General features: G+C 39.7%; 1 pseudogene across 1 annotated transcript; it reads right to left on the bottom strand.

The window, feature by feature from the left end:
- Positions 1-759: 759 nt before the first annotated feature.
- LOC311615372 (large ribosomal subunit protein uL16-like) lies at positions 760-1,393 on the bottom strand (annotated as a pseudogene). Its single transcript has one exon. The product of its transcript is annotated as a large ribosomal subunit protein uL16-like (transcript).
- Between the last annotated feature and the right edge of the window lie 7,633 nt (positions 1,394-9,026).

Here is a 9,026-nt window from a genome sequence, read left to right as displayed (position 1 = left end):
TTTATTTATTTATTTAACAATTTATGTCTGTATAGACTCGGGTATTATTTAATACTTTGGATTATATTTTAATAATACTTTATTTTGCACTCTGTTTATTCGTTTATTCTAGCTTTGACCATTTGGAGCTCCTTATGTTGGTTCCTGTGTCTCTTTGACACAGACTATCCAATAATGTAGGATTTGGGGGAGGAACGTGAAGTACTCAGTTACTTTCTGACACTACAGGGTGCTCCTGACTCATCCTGTTTATTTCACACCTGGTCCTAGAATCAGCCATTTCTCCAAAGAGCCATGATTCTTTTTAATGGACAATGGTATTAAAAAACAAGATCTTGGCACTTAGTTGTGCTACTTGCTAGTGGAATGTAATGAATTTTGGGCCCTTACATATGACAGATTAAATAAATACATCTGTACAGATTAATCATGTACATACACATATCCACAAATATATGTGATCCTTGGAAAACAGGGATTGCATTTTACAGGTCCACTTGTAGGAGAATTTTTTTTTCTAAAAATGTATTTTTTCTTATGATTTCCTTTACTATGGCTAACTTTATTATAAGAAAACAGTAGATAATATACATAACATGCAAAATATGTGTTAATTATGTATGTTATCACTAAGGTTTTCAGTTAACAGTAAGCTATTAAGTTTGTAGGGAGTCAAAAGTTATATGCAGATTTTTTTTTTCTTTTTTACAGGAGGTAAGATTTATTGGTGAGTGTAAGGTGGGAGCAGCATGGAGACTGTCATGTCTGAAGGACCCACCATTTGCCCAGGGAACCATAATTAGGGATGTATTTGATCTCACAGACATCTGGGATGAGCCACTTTTCAGCCACTGTGTCTTCAAACTCATCCACATTAAACTTAGTAAAGCCCCACTTCTTGGAGTTGCAGACCTTCTATTGAATTTAGCTCTCTGTAGGGCCTCAGTCACATGCTCCTTGTTCTGCAGCTTGGTGTGAATGGACATGATGACTTGGCCAATGTGGACCCTGGTCACTGTGCCCTGGGGCCTTGAGAGGCACCTGACATACCTATGTTGAGCCTGCCAGCGCCAGCACAGTACATCTTGCTGATGTTGCTGATGTGGAAGGGTGTAGCCTTACTCAGATGTGAAAGCTATCTTTTCCACAGCTTTCCACCATGTAGTTAGCACAATTATGGGCAGTTTCAGTGCTTTGGAGGAGAGCTGCTCATATTCATCTGACATCATGTGGCCACAAAGTGGAAACTCATCCACTTCTGCCTTCTTTTGCTCCTGGTCAAAGATGAGGATCTTAGTATCAGGGACACCTCGGCAGAAGGGAGACTTTGGGTATGGCTGTTCTTACAATACAGGTAATACCTGCAGGGCAACACCAGGATCTTCAATGGCATGCAGAAGGGAAAGCTATATACAGATTTTTAACTGGAGGGCTGGTACTGCTAACTTCTGTGTTGTTCAAGAGTCAACTGTATTTATATATGCTACCACCTGTACTATATCTCCTTAAGCTAAACATGTTTTCATACTGTTGCCTCCAACTCTAATTTACTACCACACAGTCCATTCTGACCTCCTGTCTTTATCCATAAACTCCCAGTCCAAGAGTGCAAAACCTGTCTTTTAACACCTGATATTCATTTGATTAATTGTCTAATTCTGGTATACACATATAGCAGTGTCAGGACTGTTAACACATACCCAGAGGAAACAATTTTATCGACTGCAATACAGTATTTTGTGCAGTTCCTTTTGCCTTTACTCATAGGCTTCACTTATTTCCAAAGTTACTCAGGTCCATAGCATTTCTCCCATCTCACTCAGTGAGAGTGTTTCACACATTTATAAATGCAGTTAGATTATTTTGTCACTGTCTTAATTCCTTCCTGGAAGTGAGTTTTGTTTTTTACTCTGTAGGCATTAAGCTTCTCTCTTTGTTATATAAGTTCTATGGTTTAAAAACATGTATAATGTCATGTATCCACCATTGTAGTATCATATTGAATAGTTCACAGCCCTAAAAAAATGGTCTGTGCTTTATTTATTCAACCCTCAGTTGCTCTCCTCAAACCCTTAGCATCCACTGATCTTTTCATTATCTCTATAGTCTTGTTGATATTATTGTTTTCAGAAGATCATATAGTTGGAATTCTACAGTATGGGATATTTTCAGACTGGCTTCTTTTACTAATATGCATTTAATATTCACTTATATCTTCTTGTGGCTTTATAGCTCATTTCTTTGTTGAATAATATTCTATTGTATGGAATCACCACAAAAGTTATCTATTGAATGACATTATGGTTGTATTCATCTGTAGTGATTTTGAATAAAACTTCTACAAACATTTTAATGCAGATTTTTGTTTGACCATAAAATTTCAACTAAATTTGGTAATTTCTAGATGCACCATTGCTGGATTCTGTGGCTAACTCTGCTTAGCTTTGTTAGAAGTTGCCACTCTGTCTTCCAAAATGGATGTCCACACATATCCTTTTTTGCATCTGTACTTTGAAAGGTTTCATAACAATGTTCACCATGTTAGTGATTAAATTTTCAATGGCATCATTTGTGCTGATTGTTGTAACCAATGTAAAATAATGTATTATACTTTTCAGTTACACTCAATTATTTAGAAGACTCTTCTTTATATACCTTTTCCTAATTTATATAACATCTTAACATTCTGTTCTTATTTTATTAAAGACATTTCTTCTTCCCCCTTTATATTGAAGGTACTAAATTGCTAAATAACTTTTCAAAGTTGTCTATTTGCCATGATACGTCATTTTCAGATGTCTGATCTTCATTTGAGTCTTCAAGATGATAATTTTCTATTTTTTTCTTGTGAATGAAAGAGATTTGTGCTGCTAAGAATGCTTTAATTATTCTTAGCCTCACTCTCTAGATCTTCAGCTGGATAACAAGGATATATATATATATATATATATATATATATATATATATATATCCAGTGTCTAGACCAAATTCTAATGTTAGGCCTATAATTTTTAACCTTGCATTAGTTGGGATTAAAGGATCTCCCTGAAGTCCTCTACTGGTTCTGTCACATCTTGTGCAATAAATTTTCCAAAATCTACAGTTCTCAATACAACCAGGCTTCTTTGATTTGTCTCCACTTCTCCATATTATGTTTTGCATGTTGAAATTATAACTCTCCAAAATCAGAATCTTAGCACAACTCTAACCCAATTGTTTTCCTGGATTGTGTCTTCTGAATACAGAAATAGTTTAGCATGGGGAGCAGCAAAGGTGGGGTCATGAGGGTTAGTTTTCTGTAAGGAGAACAAGAAAAATATTCTGACACCAACATCCACTCATAAAGAAGCAACTGACTACTGTTTGTATAAAAGCTATGATTTCTGAACTGGAAGGAAGAAAAGAATTACAAAACTCACCATCAACTGTATGCTCAGGGGATATATCTTATATCCTATACTTTGTTTAAGAAAAAACAAAATTTTACTTTACATATTAAACAAGTATTTTCATGGGATTTGGGAAAGACTACATCCAAGCTTCTGCTCAGATGACATTTGAAAGTACATGTCCATAAAATTATTTTTTGTCTTTCTTTTATTTCTAAAAAAATTACAATATCCAAATTAGAAAAGAAATTTTAACAACATTCTCTAAATATTTACCTGTATTAATGTTATAAAATATACATTTTTAAATATGTTAAAAAGTTTCCTCTTAAATATGTGTTTGCCTAAATATTTTTTCACAGCATCCAAAAGTGTATATTTTGATATTGCTATTGGAAATATATGTGTTTATAATTTCTTTCCTTCCAGTTTGCTTTCCTGTCACTCTGGAGAGACCAGTTTCATTTTCAAACTAGAAGAAGCATGTAGTAATGAGAAAGTATCCTATATAATAAAAAAGTAATATGCAAATTGACCATCACTCCAACACAAGATGGCCACCCCCATGTGGACACAAGATGGCTAGCAAGAAAGGGCAGTTGGGAGGGACCAGGCCTAAAAGGGAGGGCAGTTGGGAGTGACCAGGCCTGCAGGGGAGGGAAGTAATGGGTGACCACGCTGACGGAGGAGGGCAGTTGGGGACAATTGGGCCAGCAGGGGAGGACAATTAGGGGCAACTAGGCTGGCAGGAGAGGACAGTTAGGGTTGAGCAGGCCAGCAGGGGAGCAGTTAGGTGGCTATCAGGCTGGCAGGGGAGTGGTTAAAGGATGATCAGGCTGGCAGGCAGAAGCAATTAGGGGCAATCAGGAAGGCAGGCAGGCGAGCAGTTGGGAGCCAGTAGTCCTGGATTGTAAGAGGGATGTCTGGAGGTATCAGGCCTAAACAGGCAGTAGGACATCCCTTGAGGGGTCCCAGATTGGAGAGGGTGCAGGCTGGCCTCGGGGACGTGCGCCCACACACACACACACACACTGTGTATGAATTTCATACACCAGGCCTCTAGTAAATGTATAAGAACTAAGATGCAGAAAGGATTCAAAATCTAAGTAGAAAGTAGGAAATATTTGTGTGTCAGTGATCAGCATGAACAGCAGTGAGATTTCTAGGCAGGCGAGATTGAAGTTTAAGGAAAAGTAATTGACTCACAATGAGTTAGGAATTGAAAATAATTAGTTGGTGATTAATAACAAAGGGACACAGTCATCCCATTGGTGAAAGGTGAATCTGCTGTAAGGCAGGGTTTTCTCCAGCCAGAGCTCTCCTGAGTACTTGCTTCTATAAGTATGTGGGAGGGCAGCAACCTTAACCAAATATAGGCCAAATACTACAGCAGATCAAGAAAGAAGAAGCAAGTTAACCATGGCCATATGACTTTATTTCAATTCAGATATTTTCTGTGTGAGTAATGTGTTTACACCAGACCCCATGATAGCACAGGAAGAAATATAAATAATAAACCCAGAACCCACCTTGAAAAAAAATACATTTAAAGAACTATCCACAATACACAAGGAAAATGACATTCATGTAAGCAGAGGTACAACGCAGAGGAAAAGGCATTGGATTCTCTTGAAGCATTCAGAAAAATTTCCACAGATAAAGTGGCATTTGAATGATGCCTTAAAGGTCTTTTTTTGAGAGTGTAGAAAAGTGGGTTTGTTGGCAAAAAGCATTTCAGATGGCTAAATGATGGCCCTATGCAAGGGTTCAGTGTAGTCAAAGTTGGTAAAAGAGAGGTGGTTAAAAGCCAGACTCTGCAGTTGGGAGACACCTCAGAAAGGAGGCAGGAAAGGGAGTGAGCATCGGATCCTACATAGGACTTTAGATTTATTTTTAAAGTAGAAATTGTGAGTTTTCTGATAGTAGTAACACCATCTGATCCATTCAGGGAAAAACAACTATGAAAACAACAAAAAAATAGTATTTCTTGATATAGTTGCACATCGTTCAAATAAGAATAGTTTTTGGCCTGCCATTGAGGTTCAGTGGTTGAGAAATGACCCATGAACCAGGAGGTAGAGGTTTGATTCCCTGTCAAGGCACATGCTAGGGTTGTGGGCTAGATCCCCAAAGAGGGTTGGGGATGAGGGGGTAGGGGAAGGGAAAAAGAGAGATACCAATCAATGATCCTCTCTCATCATTTATGTTTCTATCTCTCTCCTTCTTCCTTCCTCTCTGAAATCAATAAAAAATATAAATTAAAAAAAAAAAAACACAAAAAAACGAAAAACAGTCTTTGTGGAGTTCTAGTTCTGGATGGTGCCACAGGAAGATCCTGCACTCACTCAACACAAGGTCCTCCCAGGATACACAAGTTCCTGGTCCACAAGTACAGGAACATTTGTGTTGAAAAAAAGAAAAGAAACTCAAGATGGCGAGTGACAACTACATGTTGGACAAACAAGAAGGAAACCACATCAAAGCTAGTAGAAAAGACTGGGCCACAATCTTCCCATAAACACTACCCCTAGTATAGTGCCCCCAAATCGAGAAGGAACTCAAAACCTGACCAGACCCTGAGGAGCAGAGGGTTGGAACCCCGCATCGGGCATCCCAATTTGAAAAACACACTAGATAGAAGGGCCCTGAGAAGCCTCTCCTGATCTGAGAAGTTGCCCTTAAAGTGCCTGCAGCTCAGACTCACCTGGCCCAGGGTGCTCCTCAGAGGCAGCCATAGGACCAGATTTAAAGCGAAGGAGACTCACCTGCTTTTTATGAAGGCAAAGGCCTCCTGGGTAGGCACCTAGTTTAGCACCCGCATCTGGGAGCCTGCTGGAACCACTCTAGAGATGGAGGCGTATGGGCACCTTCTCTGCTGCTCCTCTTGCCACGCTCAGGAGCACTGAAATCTCTGGAAGAGAGCTTTGCACAAGCTGGTGCCCTGGTCTTTGCAGTTGCACTTGGAGCCGATGGGAAGGAAGGCTCTTGATCCAGCTCCTGGCTCTCGAGATTATGGAAGCTTGAGTTCCTGGTCCCAGAAAGGAGCCCTTACTCATCTGGCACCCTAATTTTTGCAGCTGCTGCTGCTGCCAGAGACACTACATGGCCTGGCTCTGCAAAGCCAGTGGTGCTTGTGCTCAAGGGTTTCAGTATTGTAACTAATGGAGAGAGTTATTAAAGGGCTGCTACCCCCGGGGTACAGCCAGAGGCAACAGACCCAAGAGCCTTTTTTTTTTTTTTTTTAAAGATATTTTATTGATTTTTCACAGAGAGGAAGAGAGAGATAGAGAGTTAGAAACATCGATGAGAGAGAATCATCAATCTGCTGCCTCTTGCACACCCACTACTGGGGATGTGCCCGCAACCAAGGTATATGCCCTTGCCCGGAATCGAACCCGGGATCTTTCAGTCCATAGGCAGAAGCTCTATCCACTGAGCCAAACCGGTCCCGGCCCAAAAGCCTTTTAATTAATCACCAATCCTGGCCTGAGGGGTGTGATTCTAATTCAAGAGCCTTCTAGAGGCTGACTCATCCTGATCTGAGCCCTCAGGGAGCAGGCACTGCCTTCACACTCTTCCTGGTTCTTTGAAAAGATTTAAAATAACCAATCTTTACCTAGACTCACCAAGAGAAAAAAAGAGAGCACTCTATAAAATTACAAATGAAAGGGGAGATGTTACAACTGATATCACAGAAATACAGACTACTATAAATAATTTTACACTTAACAGATTAGACAACCTGGAGGAAATGGATAAATTCCTGGAAATATACAACATTCCAAGATGGAATTGTGTTTAATAGATAAATTGAACAGACTGAAGACTCGTTAGGACATTTAAAAAGTAATCAAACCTCCCACAAACAAGAGTCCAGGGCTAGACTGCTTCCCTGGTCTACCAAACACTGAAAGAGGAATTAACACCAATCTTCCAGCAAGAAAGAAGATGGAACTCTTCCAGACTCATTTTACCAGGCCAGCATTACCCCAATCCCAAAACTAGACAAAAATGCCAAAGAAAAGGAAAATGCAGGCCAATATCTCTGATGAATAGAGATGCAAACATTCTAGATTTTCTCCTATGCTATATTCTATAATATGAGTTTTATAGTTTTCCATTTTCCTTTTGGGTCTGTTGTCCCTTTTGAGTTGATTTTTCTGAAATATGTAATCTCTTTGTCTGGACTGATTTTTTTGCAAGTGAATGTCCAGTTGTTCCAGGACCATTTGTTGAAAAGACTTTCTTTGCTCCATTGTATTGCCTTTGTTCCCTTGTTAAAGGTCAGTTGACAATATTTATGGGTGTCTATTTCTGAGCTCTCCATTCTATTCTGCGGATCTGTTTGTATATTCTCTCACTGATACAGTTTCAATTGCCGATCTTTATGGTAAGTCTAGGAGTGGATAGTGTCAGTCCTTCCAACTTTGTCTCCCACCCATTTCTTTACATACTCTCAAACAAACTTCACCCACCACCCTGTTCCCTTGCCTATGCTGTTCTTGGCAGCACCTGCTTGATCCTGTCTGAAATGCCAGATTCTTCATTAAGGTTTCTGATGCCTCTGATGTCACTTCTTCCCAAATCTTCATTCCCTCTTAGGAGGATTGTCACCGTCGGCCTCAGATTCTGGTTATTTGCATGCACACTAATCTATCCCTCTGCCTAGGCTGAGGGATACCTGAGAATGTGTTCTGTGCTCTCATCATCACTGAATTCCTGTCTGTACGTTTAAAGATCAGTGTGCATTTTGCAGATGCTCAATAAATATTCATTGAACTACACTGGACTCGGTAAATCTTAAAGTCAAATATGCTATGCATAACAAAAAAATAGTGTATTTAGCTCACAACTGTCCAACTTAATGAAAGCATGAATAAGACACCAAAAATATCATTGAAATATGAGGAACTTGTACTGCTAACTCACCTCCACCAGTATATCCCACAGTGTGTTCTTTCTCTGGGATCCCCTGTAATATGCAAAGCAGACTCAGTCCTTTCCCATCCACCCCATTCTGCCCTTCATCAGTCAGGCACTGACAGCACAATCTAGGACTACTGGGCAAGGCAGAAACCCCAGGCAACTTGTCTCTTTGTCTGACAAAGGGCCTTTCATGGAAACTGCATATTCAAGGAACCAGTAAGTGTCAGATGAGAGAGTGAACAAAATGATTGATAGCCCATTTCTTCCTGAGAGCACTATTTGGAACAAAAAGCTTGATTATCAAACCATTGATGCAAAAAAGGAGCTGATGGCATCTTCTGATTATGAAAGAAGGCTTTCTGCGGATTTCATCCTGAGGGCTATGTTCTGGGGCCTCAAAGTCACTAACAATTACACTTTACTAACAGGCCTTCAACTCAGGGGCTGCTGATTTATAAATTAGCCACATAATGTCAAAGGAAGGGATGGTTCAGCTCCGCTAGGCATTTGTCTTTGGGAGCTAAAGGATTCTGGCCTATTGGGTTTGGAAAGACATGATTCTATCAATTCAGTGTAGGCTGAGGAAACTTGGAAAACACCAAACTCCTCTGATTGGATTGCCCTTTGATTGGATTCAGAGAACATCTGTTGCCTTCAGCTAGTCATTTTTGAAGTGTCTAACCTCTGGAGCTCATTAAAGACATGAGCTGT

Source organism: Pipistrellus hanaki, assembly GCF_964339955.1.
Source record: "Pipistrellus hanaki genome assembly, chromosome: 2".
In the NCBI taxonomy this organism is placed as follows: domain Eukaryota; kingdom Metazoa; phylum Chordata; class Mammalia; order Chiroptera; family Vespertilionidae; genus Pipistrellus; species Pipistrellus hanaki.
This window is presented reverse-complemented; position numbering and strand designations above follow the sequence as displayed.